This window comes from Phyllostomus hastatus, unplaced genomic scaffold (assembly GCF_019186645.2).
Source record: "Phyllostomus hastatus isolate PE091 unplaced genomic scaffold, TTU_PhHast_1.1 phas_contig_40, whole genome shotgun sequence".
NCBI lineage: Eukaryota > Metazoa > Chordata > Mammalia > Chiroptera > Phyllostomidae > Phyllostomus > Phyllostomus hastatus.
The window spans coordinates 6,263,557-6,283,393 of record NW_025333872.1 but is presented as its reverse complement, the minus strand read 5'-3'; the positions used below and the strand labels follow the sequence as shown (position 1 = coordinate 6,283,393).

The window sequence follows — 19,837 nt, the reverse complement described above, 5'->3', positions numbered from 1 at the left end:
ACACCGAGGTGATAGAGGGAAAGGGGCAGGTAAACCCCATCCGAGGTGGGTAGTGTAGCCCTGACATCAGGTGCTCCCCCTCTGTGTGAAGAGATACAGCCCCAGTCCTCATGGAGCCCCCAGTCTGGTGGAGGAGGCATAGGGTCAGTTTGCAGTCTGATGGGGAGAGACAAACTCTGCTCATCCAGCCCGACAGAGGAGACCTGAGTCTTGCTTTCTGACCCAGTTTGATGGTGTGTGGACAGATAGAACCCTCAGGGATATGATGGGATGGATTAGTTCTGAACACCATCACTTTCTTTCTCCTCCTTGTTGGAGGTCAGGGAGGTAGGAGAGACTGGTGGCCAGCAGGAGCCCATTCAGCAGTGCCCTTTGATTCCTCGGTAGCTGAGGCTTTCGGTGGCCGAGCCCCACCCTGCAACAGTGGGGAGGCTGTGCTATCTTTAGTGGCCACCCTTCGTAATCTTCAGAGGACGTTGGTGACGTGGCTGCTTCCTGGGCTGGACCTTTCTCCCTAGAGAGCTGTGCCTCTGCAGGGGAGAATTTGGTGTGGGGCACAGCAGGCAGTGGGGAGCAGTGGGGAGCAGTGGGGGCAGGGGCTGCTGACTCTTGGCTGCTGTTCCTTGCCTTCTCCCGAGTCAGCGGGTGAGACTCTTAGACCCTTTGGGCAATTTGTCTCAGGGTCAGAAAATAGGAATATCGTAGAAAAGGGCCTTAGACATTGTCTAGTCCTATCTTCCCATTTCACAGAGGAGGCTGTGGAGGCCCACAGAAGGGAAGCGTTTTTCTCACTGCTGCTTAGAGGTTGTGCTGTGTCTGGCTTCTGGATGTGGTCCCCTAGCGCAGGTGGCCTGGTAACAACGGGATCAGGGTGGTTCTGGTAAAGCCTGTGTCCCGTCAGCTACTCCCTGGCTCAGAGCCCGCAGGCTGCCACCCCACTGGGAGCACCACCAACGGCCTTGCCCTCCAGTCTGGCCTGATTGGCTCCTACCTCCCCTGCCCACACCTCTCTAGCCCCCCACTCTCCTCGCTCCTTGAATGCACCAGGGCATTCCCACCTCGGGGCCTTTGCACTTGCTGATCCCGTTGCTTGGCGTATCCTCCCCCAGATACCTGTGTGGCTCACTCCTTCTCCTTCAGAGAGCTCCCACCTGGCCATTCTAGATAAAGTGCCTTTCTTCCTGGCCATTTTTTATTCTTATCCTGCTATGTTTCTTCCCAGAGAATTTTTACCATCTTACATGGTATATATTCACTTATTAACTCTTTCCTTCCTTCTTCCTTCCCCTGTTTTGTTCACTGCTATATTCCCAGCAACCAAAACATTTCTGGCACACAGGAAGTGCTCAGTATTTTTTTGTTCAAAGAAGGAGAGGAGGGAAGTAGAGAGGAAGGAAAGGAAGAATGAAGGAGGGAGGGAGGGAGGAGGGAGGGAGAAACACAGACTGAAGTTGGAGGAATCCAGGTGCTCGGTGTTCGGGACGGCTCGGTTTGGTCTGTCTGTGTTGTAGAGAAGCCCAGGCTTGGTGGGGTGGCCGAGTCCTATCCCTGTCCAGTGGCCACTCGGACCCATCACTGTGGTGCGGTGGTCTGGCAGCACTTCCTGTTGGCCCCTGAGATCTGTCCACCCTACATGACCCTTGTACCTGTACCTGGGGAAAACTCAGTTAAACTTCACGCTTCCCAGAAAAACTGTTTAATAAATGCCCTGGATACGGAAAAGCCCTGAACATGGAGATCTCTGGCCCTTCGCCAAATGACAGAATAAGGATCGTACTGTGAAAAGAAGCTGCATCTTCTTCCTTCAGGTTTATATATCTTTGCAACCCGACTCTCTCCTCCCTGGGACAGGCACTAGAAGATGCGGGCTGAGGGTCCAGGAGAAAATCGGGGGTGGGGGCATACACCAAGTGCGTGGATTTTGGTTGGGCTCACAGCGAACTTGGGAGGTGAGAAGGGGAAGCTGCGAGCCCCCGGGTTCTGGTCCTGCCCCTTTTTGTGGCGGCCGAGGCCGGTTACTTCCCCTCTCGCAGCAGAGCTTCCTCATCTGCAAAATGAAAATTGGACGAAACCTGGGCAGGGGTACGCAGGGGGGATCGGGGTCCCAGGGGTCCATGTGCATGGGTTGTTCTGAGGTCCCTCTGAGAACTGGCGTCAGCATAGACAGCTGCATTTTAAGCTCACCCCTCACTCTGGATCAAATACCAGAGTTTTGGAGACAACCATGACTTCCTTGATAGGCTGGAAACAAAGATTACAGTTTTAAAAAAATAAATATTTAAAAAGTTTTCTCAGTGCCAGTTACTTCAGTAAGTATATATATATTTTTATTTTCTTTCTTCTTCTTGGTTGTAACCTGTAAGCCATTACAAGATCAAACAAGTTTCAGTTTGAGTCCCCCCTGCTTTACAGTCGGGGCCTATTGACTTAGCACGCTTACTTTCAACTACTCTGGCTGTTCCGGGGAGGCCTTATCAGCCAACTGCTAGCCCTCCGGGAAGGAAGCCGGGGTCTGGGCCGTGTGGAAGCTGGGTCTTCACTGTAGACTGGCCCCTCTCCTGCACCTGGGCCTCACCTGGTTGGGACCAGTGTCAGGTTCCAACCCTTTCCCAAACCCTTGCCTCTTGCTCAGGACCAGCTACATGATTTGCTGGGCCCAGTGCAAAATGAAAACATGGGGCCCCTTGTTTAAAAATTAATGACATTCAAGGCGGCGGCAGCAGTGCATTAAACCAAGCGCGGGGCCCTGTGAGCTGCACGCCTGTGACGCCGGCCCTGCTTCTTCATCTGTCATTACCGGGACCGTGGAGGTTTATAAAACACATTTTAAGAGCCATTACAAATTCCCTCAGAAGGAATTTGAGTTGTTTCTGTCATGGCCTGGTAACTCAGGGCCGCCCTCCTGAGCCACTGTGTGCTGGGGAAATCTCACCAGTCCACAGGGAGGGTTCGGATGGTGTCTGCCGAGCTGGTGGGAGGAGCAGAGGAGGAAAATTTGCAGATGGTTGCACTGTCCAAGCAGCCCCTTGGATACCAGAGAGGCTCCTCTCTGCAGGAGTATCATGTGCTTTGTCCTTTAAAATGTGGTCTGTCCATACTGTGGAATATTATTCAGCCGTAAGAGAGGAATGAAGTGCTGATGCTTGCTACGACATGGGTGAGCCTTGCAAACATGCCAAGTGAAAGGAGCCAAACACAAAGGCCACATATTGTATGTTTCCATTTCTATGAAACGTCCAGAATGGGCAAGGTCATGGAGAGAAAACGGTTGCCAGGGAAAGGTGGGGGTGGAGAGGGACTGCTAAGGGGTATTGAGTTTCTTTGGGGGTTACAAAAATAATCCGAAATTAGATAGTGAAATTAGATTGGATAGTCGCTGTACGTCCTTTTGAATATGCTAAAAATCACTAGATTGTGCAGTTTAAAGGGTAAACTTTATGGGTTGTGCCTTACATCTCAATTTAAAAACAACTAGTGAGAAAAAGTTTTTTGAAGGCTCAGCATTTAACTCTACCCCTCTGCCCTGGGTGGGTGTTGCTGGCTTACTGCAACACCCCCTTCTCTCCTTCCTGCCTCCCCCTCAGTCACAGGTAATCTCCTGAGCATCCTTTATGCAAAGCCTGTTTTCCAGGAAAGATCTGGAAGCATTCATGCTAAGCTGATGTGTAGCTGCTAAGACTTAGCCTCTCCCAAGACATTTGCATTTTAGCTTATAAAGGGAGAGAGCTTTTAGGTGAGAGGAATGAACGCTTAATTTTTAATTTTAGAATTTCAAGTAAGAGCAAGCATGTGTGAAACGCTTCTTTTTTTCGAGGGGTTGGGGTGCTCTCACTGGCTCTGGATCTAGGGGTGGCCGAGCCCCAGGCGGGGCCAGCCTGGTGGTGAGTGCCAGGCTGAGAAAAAGCCCTCGGGACAAGCACCTTGGCCCCGGACTTCTTCAGCCAGGCTTCCTTCAGCATTTTCCAAAGGGGACATTTTGACTTTGGAGGCTGCTGGGAGGAAATATCCTTCCGGTTAGGTGTCATTTCTGCTGTTCATGTGCTTGGTTTTTTAATCAGTCCTAATTTGAGACAAACCCCTTGCCCAGCTCTTTCTGCTCTGGTCCCTGTCCATTCAGTCCTTGTCCGTGTTCCTCCACCGCCAGCCTGCCTGCTCACCGCTCCTCCTGCCTCCCTTCCCTCCCTACCGTCTCAGCCCCTCCCTCCAACACCCACTATAGCTCCAGCTTATCTCCTTGGGAATCCACTTGGCCAGTAGCCAGCCTTTGTCAAGTTGTCATTGTTGTTCTTCTTTTTCTTTTCTTCTCTGTCTCCTCCTTCCTCCTTTCTTCTCTTTCTCCTTCTTATTCTTCTTCCTTCTTCTTCTCCTTCCTCTTCCTCTTAGATTCAGATACCTTTATCTTATCATCTTTGGATCTCCAGGGTGTGGCATGCTACTTTTACACAGTAAACATTTATTAAATGCTTTTGAATTGCACTGAGCCAAGGATGAGTTTGGCCCTGTGAGGGATTCGGAGTAGTAAATGCAGCCAGAGAGATGCAGTGAAACTGTAAGCCTCAGGAATTACCTAATAAGAGACAAAGAAATAGCGTTTGTGACTTGGGAAGGACTGGAATCTGAACTGCGGCTGGTTTGGACAGGAAGGATGGCACCTCAGTGCTTCATGCCCTGAGAGAGGTTGAGCACAGGACATCTCAGAGTAGCTTTTTCATGGAGGACCTTTTCCTCAAGGGTTTCTTGGAGTTCAGCTCCCACCGTAGCCAGGACTTGGATCAGCAAGTCCTTACTGAGTGCCTACCACGCGCCCGGCACTGACCTAAGTTCTGTCAGTTTGCCGGAGCTCCCTTAGGTGATGGACTCGAAGGAGCACAGGGCCTTTGAATGTGCCCTGTCTGGGCTGGGAGAGTTATGTCCAGATTCCTAGGGATGTTAAATTCCCATATAATTGATTGCTGTTGGGTAAAACGCATTGGTGTTTATATCTTAAACACTCCCATTCACACCGCCTCCAAGGGGAGGAAGACAGGGCTGTCCTTCATTCAGCCCCGTGCATCTGGTAGGCGCGTGCTAAGGGTTTAACTGGAGAGGCGTTCATGAAGGGGAGTATTTATAGAAGTGTGGACAGGTTAGAGAAACGGAAGGATAGCCAGGCACCCCGGGTCTGGCAACACTGGGACATTGGTACCCGCCCTAGGCCAGGAGGAGGGAGCTCCAGAGTCGGGAGAAGGGACCCACGGCAGTGGGCGTGATGCTGAGAGGACACAACCATATCCGCACTGTGGAGAGGTGAGAGCAAAGGGAAGTACACACAGTTACTGCACAGAAGTCGGTGGTCCGAGAAGGAGAGCCGCGTGTGTGTGCAGTGAGAACACCCACACTGGCTGCCTGGCATTCTGATGTTCGGTTGTCTCTTACACCTCTTAGGTTCCTCAGGGTGTGAGCAGTCAGCCAGGGTTCCCCTCTTCCCGGCATCACGGTTGGTGTAAAGAACACGGGGCCTGGTCTGCGTCAGCGGGTGGGCACTGGGTGGTTTTGACTGTCACACGTGACGTCTACTGATGGCAGGCCCTGGCCGTCCTAAGCCCTTTGCGTACATCCGCTCATCAAAGTTTCCTAATAACCGCAGCAGGTAGGCACCAGTATTAAACTCACCTTTGTCACGTTGTTGATGAAGAAGGTGGGACTGAGGTAAGTTGGCCAGACGTATAGAGAATGGGAGGCAGAGCTGGGCTAGGAGCAAGTCTGTCTGACTTTTCGTGCACACTCATAACCTCCCACTGCCTCATGGTCTTGTCCCCTCTACAGTGGGGCCCTCCTCCCCATGAGGTCAGCCCCACGTGTGTGCTGGCCCACTGCCTGGGATGGTCTTCCCACTTCCTCTCCACTTGACCCCATTGAACCCTTTAGTCAAGACCCAACTCAGATCTCACTTCCTCTGTGACACCTTCTCCAACCATTCCAGCCCCCACCCTGCCCCCACACACACCCCTTTCCTTTAGCAGGCAGAGGCAGGTGACTGGCCACCATACCCTTGGATGTTACCAGCTGTTTTGAGTGTAGAGATCCCCTCAGTCTCCAAGAACATTCCCAACTTGATAAGAGTCAATGAACTTGAGGATTAGGTTTCTCCTTGGTTAGTAAGTGCCCGCTAAAAGCCAACAGGGAATATTTTTTAAAGGGAAAGAGAAGCAGCCAGAGCTGAGCCCGGTAGGAGCTCACGGTGTGGCTGAGTGTCGGGGGGAGAGACGATGGGCACACACTGCTACCTGAAACAGCACGGCACTGTTTCTGAATCGCATTTCCCTGGACAGGTGAACGGGCCATTAACCAAGCAGTCGGGCCCAATGGAGGTAGACAGTTGAGGAGCCGACCTTGTCGGCACCTTACTCCTTACAGGATAGAAGGTGATGCTAGTCCAGTGCCCTCCTGTGGGGTTACCCCAAAAGCCCCACAGGACACAGAGGCTCTGGGTGGAGCATGGCCAGTCAGAGTTTTGGCAGTTTAGAAGTTTCACAGCTCTTTAGAAATGTCTCTTGAGGGACCTGGAAGTTTAGATTATTGACAGCCATCCTTCATGTTTGGGGCTGGCATCAAGGAGAGGGCTAAGCACCTGGCCCCTGCACCCCCTGAATAGCCATCCAAGGTCCCTTTGGTTGCACTGGGAGGACCTCAGCCTGCCTCAGTTTGGCATTGCTTAATCTCATTTCTTTTTTCTCTGTTCCTATTTTTCCACCCACTCTCATTAGCCTCGACCCAGCTAGAGACTGGAAGGATAGAGTGGATGGTGGGGAAGAAGTTGGAAGGATGAGTAGCAGATGAAAGGCGAGAACCCTTTGCTCGGGACTCTCTTTGCTGGCCCCTGTAAACATTGCTGTTGAGTTTCTTTGGATTTTTCTCTCTGCTGGGCCTTGGACATGTCAAACACCTTTTTCTTTTCTGAACACATTACATACCCTTTGACCTCCAGGCCTTTGAGTCCGTGGCTCTTGCTGCCAGGAAGACTATCACCCCTCTTCATTGCCTTGTTAGACATTAGGGAATAGTGAGGACTGTGGAGAATTCCATAGTTTACACTCCATAGAAAGAGTTTCTTGGCTCCTGATCTATAGGTTGTGGGTATGAATGTTACTTGGAGTAGGGGTGGCTGCTTTGCTTGCCTTGGTGAAGACTTAGGAAGGAAACAAGTAGGGGAGGGTGACACAGCCTGGGTAGGAACTGAGAGACAGGGACCAGAGGAGACACTTAGGAGAGGACAGCTGACGTGTGCGGCAGAAACTCAGGGAGCATGGGGAGATGAGGCTGAGGAGGCTTGACAGCTGTCCTAGGGCATCTGTTCTACATCCATTCTTGGGGACTGGTGGGGCCTGGGGGTGGCTTGGGTCAGTGTTAGAGGTAGGCTTGTCCCTAGGCAGGGTGCAGAAGCCAGGGCCGGACTGGGGAGAAATCTTTCACTTTTATGAAAAGGAGATGCCCCCACACACCAGACTGGGGCCTGCTGCGGCACCTTTTCTTCTCAGTACTAGGTAGGCTTCAGAGATCAGATAATGCTTTGGTTCAGGTTTTAAATGATCATTATTTCTTTATTATGTAAAACGTAATACAGATAAACAAAGAAGAAAAGGAAGTAAAATTAATGTTACCCATAATCCCACCACTCAGATATCATGTACAGACATAACTTGGGTATGGATACCTCCCAGAGGATTTTCTGTATGTACAAAGTGGAAGCAAACCATAGATGTGTTTCGTGACCTGCTCTGTGTGTGTGTGTGTGTGTGTGTGTGTGAGTGATTTTGTCCCATTGAAAAAATGCTTGCTTCCCCCAAAGTTCAAACTGAAGGGTGGAAAGAGAGCCTCCTTTGCCTCCTCCCTCCCTTATCCCCAATTGTATTCCTCAGAGGTAGCCCTCCTTAAGAATGGCCTGTGGATCCTCGATGATGGAGCAGTTTAGACGGGACCATGCGTGGGGAGTAACAGACTGTAAATACCGGTGGCTGTCACTGGTGCAGATATTAGCTGTCACATGTCAGCCAGGAGGGAGGTGCAGGGTGGATGGACTTGGCAGGACTGGGAAGTAGTTTGTGGTTAGTGAAGGGACTTTCAGAAACAGCTATCGTGTGGTTCTGGAAGGGATTAGATGGTGACTGTTTGAGGAGCAGGGTGGGTAGAGGTGAGTGAGACTGTGGACTGCGGCCTGGATTCTCAGACTTTACCTCCTGGGCTTGGGGTGGAGAGGATGGCGGCCATGCAAATGAGCAAGAGACCGATTAGGAAGCGGCAGTAGTAATTGGTAGGTATTTATAACAATACCTTGCTTGACGAAACAAAACGTCGGCAACTCTGTGTTAGTCTCCTCACTTTGAAACAAAAAGGTTTGAACAAACCAGTGAACACTAAAGACACAGACACTGGATAGGGAGCTGCAAACATTGGGTTTGGTTCTGGTTTTGTGTCTGGCTGAGCAGTTTTGGACTGAACCTTAATTTCTTCACATCTTAATTTTCTTAGCTGCACTATATCAGTAGTTCTCAACCCTGGGTGCCCATTAAAAGCACTGGGGAAACTTAAAAAAACAAAAACAACCCAACGCCAGAGCCCCACTCTGGTCTTTATGTACCCAATTCTCTGGGGGTGGGGCCTGATAATTTTTTTTAATGCAGCCAATGTTGAGAACCCTTGGATTATCTTAATTGCTCATTGGAGCCCTAAAATGTTAGGATTGTATGTATTATATGATACCATTTTTTTCCTTTCAAGTACTATGCACAGATGTAAACTTCTTACATAGCTAGATGCCTTGCTATTTATGAAACACTCCATAATTCTCATTAGGCCAGTGAGATGATGCCAACATTTTTTCTCTAATAAGTCAGAAGCACACATGTAATGGTAAGTCATTAAGTAATTCATTTTTGACCCAGGGGTTTAGCATGGACTTTAATTTCTTGTTCCTTCACTTTGAAGAAGCGACTGACTGGAGGCCAGAGGCCGCCTCTGTTTGTAAAGAAGACCCTGAAAAGTTCAGAGAGAAGACATTACTGGAAATGTTTTTGCTAGAAAAATTGTGTATATTGTAAGTTCCAAACGAGGAGGTCCAGTTTGGGGAGGCTTTATCAGATCTAAATTCTACGTGGAGTAGGAGGTGTTAAAAGAGACTTGGTGCTGTTTTATCTTTACCATTGAAGTTTTTGGTTTTGTCTTCCTAAATGAGTCATTTTTTTTTTTCAAAGGAACCTAACTTGGGGAGGTGGGGAAACCACTGATGGAGCTGCAGGGAGCTGGGGGGGTGGGCAGTGAGGTTGGCAGTCAGGGGGCTGAGTTTCCAACTGGCGTTCCCCGGGAGGGGTGGGGCCAGGAACCTGTCTGCTGGGGATGGATTGGCCTGGTGGGGGTGGGAGAGTAGAAATGATACTAATGTTGTTTATTCATTTACCAGTTATTTTCTGGTGTACAGCCACCAAAGATCTGGCCTGGTAGCCAGGCTGGATCCACAGGTGCTGACAGATTGTGACAAGGGGAAGGACCACCTAGATTTTACTGTGGCGGGGAGATGGCACACAACTCATGGAGCTCAGGCGTGTCCATCTCTGCCTGCCCCTACAAATAAATGAACCGGAATTACAGGGCCCCACACCGGTGTGAGGAGCACGCATGCAGAGGTAGTGTCAGATAGGATTTCAGAGGAGGAAAACCTGGCAGCCTAAAGACCCCACAGTAGGGCGCTAGGGGGCCTGCGAACACGCACTGGCCAAGTGACCAGGTGGAGAGCGAAGAGCTCTGTGGGACTCCAGCACCCACTTCCTCTTTCTGTGCCGTGTTCTTCTAGCCAAAAAGTGATGGCGCACACCTAAGTCCCCCAGGTCTTGATCACTGTTCAGAGAGCTCACTGTACCTGACGCAGTGAGGTACAGTGAGCCCAGGGGCGAGGGACCCTGGCTTCAGAATCAGGAGCAGCTCCATGTGATTCAGCCCAGCGCATGGAGCGAGGAGCTCCCTGGCACCCAGGAAGAGTTTTGTGCATTTGACGCATCGGCCAGGCATGCGCCTTTTATTCCACACAGATGCCCCCCCACCCACTCACTCACCCACCAAGTGCTGGTTTTCATCTTTTCTGAGTGGTGTGCAACCTCTCCTGCATTTGTGTGTGCGTGTTTGCTAAGTTTGTCACAAACTTCCTGTTTGGGTTTGGTCTGAAGCTTGAAGCTTTGTGCATTCTGAAACTGGGCGTTCACAGAAGTCCAGTGCTTCTCTTCTAAGGCCGTGGGGTGGCCTGTTTGTTGTCCTTTTTGCTGGCTTTTGCCATTCTCGGCAGTCCTTCTGCCTGTGAAATGCTCTGTAGCTTCTGTATTTGTTCCTAATAATGAGGGTTGAGAGCTTTGAGATCTTAGAGCTGGACGGAGAGAGGGAAGCCACACATATTGAGCCCCTTATATAGTGCCAGGCACTGTGCTAGATGTTCTGTGTATTTCTTATCTTATGTAGGCCCCACATTAGTGTGTGCAGAGCGGGGCACAGAGAGGTGAAGTGGCCAGCCCGAAGGCGAAGACCAGGGTTTGGTCCCGGGCCCGACCCCGGAGCTCCTGCTGTTTCAGCCCTGTCATGAGGCCCACCCTGCGCCTGTGGTTCCCCTGGCTGGGGGTCTTGCTAGGCAGTGCTGCCGTGATGCCCAGACTCTTATTGTTCAGGCTTCACCCATTCTGTCTGTGTGGGGTGTGATTTGATAGCCCTTGAGGGCTTTCCTGACTTCCGTTTAGCCCCACCACCCTCCTCTGTGGCCCCAGCAGTCTCAGAATTGTTGTGTGATCTGTGCTGTCGATTGAAGTGGGTTAAGGCCAACTCCCAATTCCCCAGAAATAGCATATGGAAAAGGGCTCCCAACACCGACCATTCTGCTGGTCTCCATGAGCTCCCCTCAGCCAGCTTCCTGACATTTCAAGCTCTTTCCTTAAAGAGGAAGAAGATAGAATCTCTGTCTATGAAAGTGTGTGAAGTGGCAGCGAAGGAAGAATACCAAGCTCTGGAGTGTGTAGGGGCAGGAAGAGGAGGGAAGGGCTAAATCCAGCCACCCTCCTCCTCGTTAGGACCGCTGTTACAGGGCGCCAGACTCCAGGTGCCCTTGCAGAGGTCGAACAGGTGTGCTTCCACTCCACGAAGACCATGTGCCCCTCCCCTTGCTTATCTCAGGTCTCTGATATTTTCTGAAACATTTCTGGAAGTACGTCATCTGAACTTCATCAGAATTGTTCTGTGGGTCAAGTGACATTTGCCCTGGTTGAGCAATGGCAGTTCCAAGTGTTTTCAATACAGATGTTGATTTACCTTCCAGGGGTCTGTGGTCTACGCAGGCGAGGGGAACACTTGGCAAGAGAGACTAAGAACGGTGAGCACGGAAGAGCAGGAAGGGCTCGGCGGGCTGGGGCGACGCTGCTCTGGGAGCGCAGGAGAGCAGGGCGGTCCGGGGCCTGGGGCTGCAGCGGAGGAATGTGCCCCACGGGAGCAAAGAGGAGGAAGCACACTGGATGGGGTGGAGCAGGGGGTGCTTGTGGGAAACAAGGTAGAAGAAGGGGGTATACCTCGTTTTCTGAAGGACCCTAAGGCATGGCTACAGAGTTTGTAATTTTCCTGCACTGGGGAGCCACCAAAGCCAGTCGGATAGGACGGGGACGAGTAAACAGAGGTCCACCCGGATATGCGCACTGCGGATGGGGGCGCTGGGGCATGAGTTAGGTAACGTCTATCGTGTTGAATTTTAGGAATGAAACGTGGAGGGCTTGGACTCGGGTGGTGACGCGGATATGGAAAAGGAGATGGACAGGTGGAAGGCTTCAAACCCCAGCTCCGTGGCTTGCTGCCCATGGGGCCTTGAGCAGGTCACTTCATCTCTTGAATCTCCATTTCATCATCTGTAAATAGAAGCTAAAAGCACTTCACAGAACTGTTGTGTGAGGATTCTAACCTCTATTGCACCCTGCACATAGTAGGTGATCAACCGGATAGGGTTCCTCTCACAGTGCAGGAGGCACAGTTTGTGACTGGTCGGGAGGAGTTGGAGGAGTGGAGAGGGAGGACGTGGGGGCCTGGGAGAAAATGAGGCAAGCTTGACCGAAACAGACAGAGCTATTTGGGGTCCCCCAATTCAGTCTTAGGAAATCTGTCCTCCTAAATGCAGGCTGCCGAGGGCCTCTCCCGGAAACCCCACGGTCTGGGGATTCTGCCTGTAGGAAACCATGGCCTGTCATTCAGCTGGCCCCTTGGTGCTGGCCAGCAGCCAGCTCTCTCTCCAGTCAGGGGTCTGGGTCCGCACTGGGTGAGGTGGGTGAGGCACCCAGGGCACGGAATGGAAGGAGACAGTCATTTTCAGGCCCACCCTGCACTTGCGCACTTCTCGCACCGCAGTGAGCCCACTCAGCGTATTGCCTCCCCTTCCAGGTCATTATTGGCATCTGGGCTCATCCCAACCTGCTTTCCTTCAGCTCAGAGGAGGACATGCTCCCTCCCACTAGCTGGGGAACCTCCTTCCAGTACATGGGTCCCTCTGTATCCTGTAGCTCCTGGGGCTTCAGCCCCTTCAGTCACTCAGCAATAAACTCTTTCCTCAAGCTCTTAGCCCCCCTCTATTTCGCTTTCCTCCTTTCCTCCCCTCGTGGACAGAAACTCTGGAAAGGTCTGTCCTCGGGTTTTGCTCCTTGGCTGACACAGCCGTCTCAGGCCGGCGTCTGCCTGTGGGAGGGGGGCCTAGCACCAGGAAGGGGCCCCGTGGATTTGCTGCAGAGACCTCCCATGTTCCAACAGGAACTGTCCTCTCTTAGGTCACCTGTGGCTCCCATGTGACCACAGCCAACGGACACTTCAGTCCTTATCTTTTTGGACTCTTTGCTACTTTTGACACTGTGGACAGCTTCCTCTTTTCAGTAACTCTCTTTTCTCTTGTCTTCTTTCATTCCACAAATCTTTCAACAACTATTTCTTGAGCAACTACTGTGTGCTGGGCTCTGGGGCATACAGTAAGGTAAATACCCTGCCTCTCAGGGAGTTTATAGTCTCGTGTGAGAGAAGAGGGATAAAAATATACACAAATGCCAGATAGTGATAAAGCCACAGAGAAAAATTTAACAGAGCATGGGACAGAAAGAGTGCAGTGGTGGCAGTGGAGGGCCTCCTTGAAAGAGTGACATTTGAGCAAAAACATGAAGGAAGTAAAAGATGCCCAGTGGAAGAGTGTTCCGGGCAGAGGGAAAAGCAAGTGCAAAGGTCCTGGGGCAGGAGCCTGGTTGGGATGTTTGAGGAAGCCCTGTGGCTGGAGGAAGCTGAGAAAGAACAGAGTAGGCGGAGAAGAGGCCAGGGAAGAGGCTGGGCCAGGACACATGGGCCTTGTATGTCATTTCAAGGACTTTGTCTTTTACTCTAAGAGAGATGAAGCACTGTAGGAGTGTTTTGAGTAGAAGAGTGATTTTTAAGTGATTGCTTAGGTTGCTGTGGGGAGTGTGGTGTAATTGTTTGCTAGTGCTGCAGTAACAAAGCACCACAAGCTGGACGGCTTAAACAGCAGCAATGTACTAGCTTACACTTCTGGGGGTTAGCAGTCTGAGATCAAGGTCCTGGCAAGGCCACATTCCCTCGGAAGGTGCTGAGGAAGGATCTGGACCAGGCCTCTCTCCTAGCTTCTGGTAGCTTGTTGGCTTCTGGCAGTATAATGCTAATCTCATGATGCTCTCCCTGTGTGGGTGTCCATGTCCAAATTTCCCCTTTTTATAAGAACACCAGTCATAGTGGAGTAAGGACCCACCCAATTCCAGGGTGACCTCATCTGAGTAGCTAATTACATCCGCAAAGCCCCTATTTTCAAATAAGGTCATATTCCGAGATACCGGGCATTAGGACTTCAACATAGGGATTTGTGGGGGGACACAATTTACTCCAGAACACAGTGCAACCCACATCACACATGGACTGCAGCATGGCGGGGGTGGGTATAGGGAGGCCCGTTAGGAGGTTGCTCCAATGACCCAGTGAGAGAAGCGGCTGGCTTGCACCAGAATGGTAGCAGTGGAGGTGGTGAGTCTGGATCTGTTTTGAAGATAAAGTTGACATCATTTGTTGATGGCTTGGATGTGGGGTGTGGGAGAAAGAGGGGAGAAACACTGAGATGGTGACACTGAGAAACACTGAGAAACTCCACGGAGCCTGTCAGAGGCAGATTTCTGGACCAATGAACCTTTGAGCTGGCTCTGGGCATTTCTAGTGGTTTTGTTTTTTTTTCCAGCTCTGGCCCTGTGTTCTCTTCCAGGCTCAGTTTGTCCATCTAGAAAATGGACACATAGCACACACTGACTCTTGGGTTTTGGGCATGAGCAACTATAAGGATGGAGTTGTGAATCTTTGTCTCCTAAATCCTCTCCTTCCTCAGGGACCTGCTCAGCAGGTCCTGCTCCTGGGCAGGTCCATCAGCTGTTGGGGTTTCCAGGGCTCCGTCCTTGGCTGCTTCTGCCTGGCGGACATGATCTGCTCCCATGTTGAAGCCATGTAACCTGAGTGTGCTGTTTGGGTCGCTCCTACAGGCCCAGGCTCCAGAGGATGCTGAAGGAGGAAGACACGAAGGCAGGACAGCCCTGAAAGATTAAGCCTCTTAATCCTGAAACAGGTAGCTTCTCTGAAATTCTTGGTGTGTGGTATCTGAGTGGTTTGTAAAGGGATCATAAGATCATTTCTTGGACCTCTGTGGTGTGAAAAATGACCCTAAGAAAGAGAGGAGGGCCACTCTGGATTTGGTCAGCCACAGATTTCTGGAAAACTCTGCCTGGGAAATGATCAGGGATCAGGGAGTCACGTACTGGAATTTAGCGACACGTGGAATGGGGCCAAGGGTGTCCTGTCTTGCCTCTCTTGACTTCGCAGAGTTGTGAATGGTAAAGGACCTAAAGGCTGTTCCTGAATGGTAACTTGAGAAGTGTTAAGAGGGAACTAGACATCTCTGGAGAATGGTAATACGGAAGGCCACTCTGAGAAACTCCACGGAGCCTGTCAGAGGCAGATTTCTGGACCAATGAACCTTTGAGCTGGCTCTGGGCATTTCTAGTGGTTTTTGTTTTTTTTTTCCAGCTCTGGCCCTGTGTTCCCTTCCAGGCTCAGTTTGTCCATCTAGAAAATGGACACATAGCTATAATTCCTCTGCCAGGTTCCACACAGAAGCTGTCTGAAGGGTCAGTACATTTGTGTATAAACAGATAGGTTTTTTTGAGGTTAAAACCCTGGTCTGGCAAGAGATGGCTGTTTCCCGCAAAAGCTCAGTGACACTGGGGAAGGTGGGTTGTGGTGTCTAATTTGATTCTCTTGGTGTGGGTTTTTTTTTCTTGGCAAGTGCCAAACTTTTCTTCTCTCTTAGTGGATTGTTCCTGTTTCTTTTTTGTTGTGGCTGATTTTGATTTTACTTTTAAGCCATTGTGTTTTGGGGTTGCAGTAGGAAACAGATGATTCACTCAAGTGCAGTGCTCTGAGACCCCACTGATGGACTGTTTATAGTGCCTTAGGCAGGGCAAGGGGAACCAGCATGCGATGTTGAAGCATCTCAGGACTGGGATGTCAGGGAGCTGTTCCCATGCCTAGGCCTGAAAGGAAGGGAGCAGGGTTGGTTATTGGGACTGGAAAGAGAAGCTGTATGGAAAGACTATCTCTGGTGGAAGGATGCAGTCAACCTACACCAACATGGTCAGGACAGAGCTGAGAGAATGAATATCCTCATTGAACTCTCCTTGGTTCTCCCGCCTCCGGATGGTGCCTCCCATTAGGCATACTCAGACAGAAGCCGGAAGGCAGGGAGCCATGTTGGTGCTGTCCATTGAGATCAGGACCTCTGGGGTCACAGAGCTGAGTGGAGAAGGGTGGAAGGATGGATATGGAGGTGCAGATGGGAAATATCTGACCCGGCAAGAGAGGCTAATTGCTAGGATTATATTATAAAGGATGCTTCTACTTCAGAACCAAAGCCATTGGCTGTGAGGGCTACAAGGAACAACAGAGATCCTCTAATCAAACTTAGGTCTTTTTATAGTTGGAAAAACCCAGGGAAGTCAAGTGACTTGCCCAAGGCCATTCAGTAGTTCATGAAAGTGTATCTTGAAAGCCCATTACCTTTTCTTGAGAAGAACACTTAAAGCAGTTAAGAAACAGTGTAAAGCAAAATCTGAACAAGTACTAGGAAAAAGCTGTGCATTAGTACTTATTCCTCATTTATCAGTTTGGATTCTTTAAGGCTGTAAATATCGGAAAACCAAACTCAGAGGGGCTCTCACAGCACAGGGGACTAATTAATAGGCTCATGGGATGGACTGCAGGGTGAGTGTGAAATAGCAGCTCAGGGGCCATCCAGTTTCTTCCCGTATCTCTACTCACTCTTTCATGGCCCCAGTTCATCCTCAGGCTGTCTTCTCTCCTGGAGGTGAATGGCTGCAAAGGTCTTGGACTCATTGATACACATCCCTGTGGCTGGAAATAAAGAAACATACCTTCTAATAAGTACTCTTAATTACTCTTTAAAAAATCTGAGAAAGTATCTTTTCTGGAAGTCCCTCCTCAGCAAACCAACCCTGGCATTCCATTGGCCTGAGTCGAGTCATGTGCTTATTCCTTAGCCAATCCCAAGGGTCAGGCAAATGCCTTCTTTTGATTGGTGGGGATGAGAGGTTTGGTTTTTTGTTTTTCTTCTGATTGTTCTATCCCACGGCTGAAGAAAGTAAGTCAGCTTTCTCCAAAGCACCACTAGGGGTTGGAGACCTCCCAGGTAAGTGGATCTTTGGGTACTGTTCATGGAGGAAAATGGATCCTGGGAGAGTGGCAGCTGACATCCACCATACTTTATCATCTATAGAAATCTTACTAATTTGAACTAATTGTTGGGTGTAGTAAAATTCTGAATTTTAAAGTCTTAACACAGTGTAGTTTCCGAAGGAATCTTCCCAACTAGTTTCTGCTGGAATGCTTGCAATTAGCATCTGCTTTTCAGTATTTCTTAAAACCTAGGAGTTTGTAGTAGGTTAAATATGCTTTCTACAATTCTGTTTAATTTCTAATTTGCTTATTCAATCTATTTATAGCCAGAATAAACACTGAACTCAGATTTTGGGTCAGTGAAGATTAAATTACAGTAATGAGGTTCCTCATTTATAACCTTGTCTGTAAAGTGCAAGTAAGAATAACACCTACTTTATAGGCTTGTTGTAAGGATTAACTGAGGTAATTTAAGTAATGTGCCCAGTGGCCCAGTGGCTGGCCCAATAAATGTTAACTTTATTAATGTCATATATCTCAAAATATTGTCACATTTACATGTTTAGTGCATATTTAATCCAGGAAATTAACTCTCCACAATACATATATTATCTGTTACTGGTTAGCTCTGTTAGAGACGGAGTAAATAAAGGTATTAAAAATGTATTGTTTATGGCTTTTTTAAACTGAAGCGGGATTGTTTTTAGATTATATTTTGGAGGAAACCTAAATCAAGAAAAATTTAGGTAGCATACAGTTAAGTTACAGATAGGTGTAGAATCCCTGGAAAAATAAGGATTTTTAATTTTACTCTAAAATATTAATGTATTCTTAGTTGAAAAATCTTTTAAATAGTTGATGGCCTGTCCTGACGTATCCTAGCTGATTTTCTTGCCTCTGTTCTCAGTTTGGAGATCTGGAGGGGCAAGTGACCCTCCTGGGCTTGGGTTTCCTAAAGCAACGGCACAGTCAGGCTTTGCTGAGTGGGTGGGTTTTAGAATCCGCTGGACTGGTGAGATGCTGCTGTAGTCGGAAGCTGCCTTGGGCATTTATTTCAGTGGAATTTCAGCTGCCAAAACACCATGACTCATTCTCTAGAAGCTTTGACACCATAAGGCTGACCTCTCAGAATCCTGGGAGAGAGTAGTGTCTTGATTTGGAGTTACCAGATTAGCGATGTGTTCTTACAGGACCCCCAAACTCTCGGAGATGGCTTTGTGGGTCATGGGTGGATAGGGTGCAGCAAGGGGCCTATAGATAGAAGAAAAAGTTCTGGAGTAACCATTTTTCATCCCCCTCTCCCTGAGTATTGATTAAATTAGTCTTAAATTTTCTGTGGGCAGTTCGTTGCCCTTGAGACTGGTCACCACTATGAGAACTAGATGAGAACTATTGATAACTACATGATCGGCCCTAAATTCCATGGTTTGGAGAGTGCTGTAGACAAATGGTTCTGCATACAGATCACCTAGGCCAAGAAACTACCAAAATAAAAAAGATTTGGAAGGTTTTTCCAAGGAATGATGTTTTTAAAAATCTAGCAGCCACCACCACAATCCCATAATGGAAAGGGCTATCTCACCACCACAGTTCCATAATGGAGAGGAACTATCTTGATGCTAAAATAGAAGGAAGAAAATAATTTAAGAATAAAACATGAATCTTTACATGGAAAAGAATCAGCTCTAGGAAGAAACAAGAACATAAGAATGTTATTTTTCTGACATCATCTGTGAAAACTCCATGAAGGATGGGCGCTATTCTGCCATCCATCTGCAAGTACTGGGGAGATGAGGAGTTATCTCCCTGAGGTGCAATTATAGGCGGAAAAGCCATGCTTTTTGAAGCCTCTAAAGTCATATCTTTGTTTGATTGAAAGGGATGGGAGAAATTCACTTGAACGCAAATCTTGATAAACCCAATTCATTTTAGGAGGAAGGAACTTTTTACTCTCAAGTCATTAACTTAGAATTGTTAGTTTACCGTAGTTTGCTGTGTATGACGTGCACCATTTTTGGCCCAAACTTTCAGGGAGAATGTCTTTCCTTTTAATTTTTTAATTCAATCATTCATTTATTTATATTTAGAAACAAAACCGATTATTGTATTCCAGTGCATTTTGCATACCGATATCGTCCTTGCTTTCTAGAGTTACGCTTTTAACACATAAGCATAAGTAAAAGAATTAAAACCATTTATATAGAGATGAGATTAGCACTGCCCAGGTATAATGTGCATCCTTATTTTCCCCTCAAAAATTTGGGCAAAAAGTGTGCATTTACGTGGCAAAATATGGTAATTTTCCATCAATAGGAGGAAAGTCTTGTAATACCTACATTGTTTAAATTAAAGGTATGTCAACAGGTTTTCTTTTTTCCAATTTAACTCCAAGAAACAAAATATCTCTTCAGCTTGATTTGGCCTTCAGCTGTGGCAGGTCTCCGTGCACGGGAACGTGCAAGTGTGCGCGCACACGCTCACACACAAACTCAGTTTGGTCTGAAAAGTCCCTGAGAGAAAAGGGTGTTTTCAAGAAAAGCAGTGTGTACATCAGCCAGTCACTGGTAAGTGTTCGTACATGTAGCAACAATCGCATCTTGGAGCTGCCAAAAAAAGTATGATTTTTTAAGAGGTCTTTTGGAGTCATTAAAAAGCCCCAAACATCCAAAACAGTAATAAAAATGTTCCTCATTCTGTTTCACTTCACATGCCTGCTTGGCTTTGCCACGAGTGTTTTGCCTTCCAGCCAGGGATTAAGCTTCTGTGTGAGGCCATGACGGGTGTGAAAGCAACTTCCAGGTAGAGGGGGAGAGAGAGCCTGCTTGCGTGCCTGTGTGAAATCCCAGATGGAATCGTGGAATCCTTGAGCCTAAGAGGGTTTTGAGGTTCCTGCCATCCCGCCAGGTTGTCCTAATGCTCATTGCCTTAACTGTCCTCATCCTAACTTTTCATTGAGCTCTAATGTTTTGTGGTTTCCCTGTGAACGAAGCTGTGTCTTTCTCATTCTGTGGCACACTCACATCTGCAGTTACTACCCTGCTCACAGCTTCATCCTTGGGCATGGTGCCCTGCT

The 19,837-nt window shown here is 48.7% G+C and overlaps 1 protein-coding gene across 19 annotated transcripts in view; it reads left to right on the top strand.

The window, feature by feature from the left end:
* The window catches only part of TRERF1 (transcriptional regulating factor 1), a 202,227-nt gene that overhangs the window by 70,692 nt on the left and 111,698 nt on the right, over window positions 1-19,837 (top strand). For 15 of the 19 annotated variants that reach the window (XM_045843164.1, XM_045843163.1, XM_045843166.1 and 12 more), the window contains one exon: window positions 14,559-14,641. The exons of 3 other annotated variants lie outside the window; for them this stretch is intronic. The gene's annotated coding sequence lies outside the window, so the exon portion shown is untranslated. Of the gene's footprint in view, window positions 1-11,753; window positions 11,871-14,558; window positions 14,642-19,837 lie in introns of those variants that run through there. One more of the 19 variants, XM_045843168.1, reaches the window with a different exon arrangement.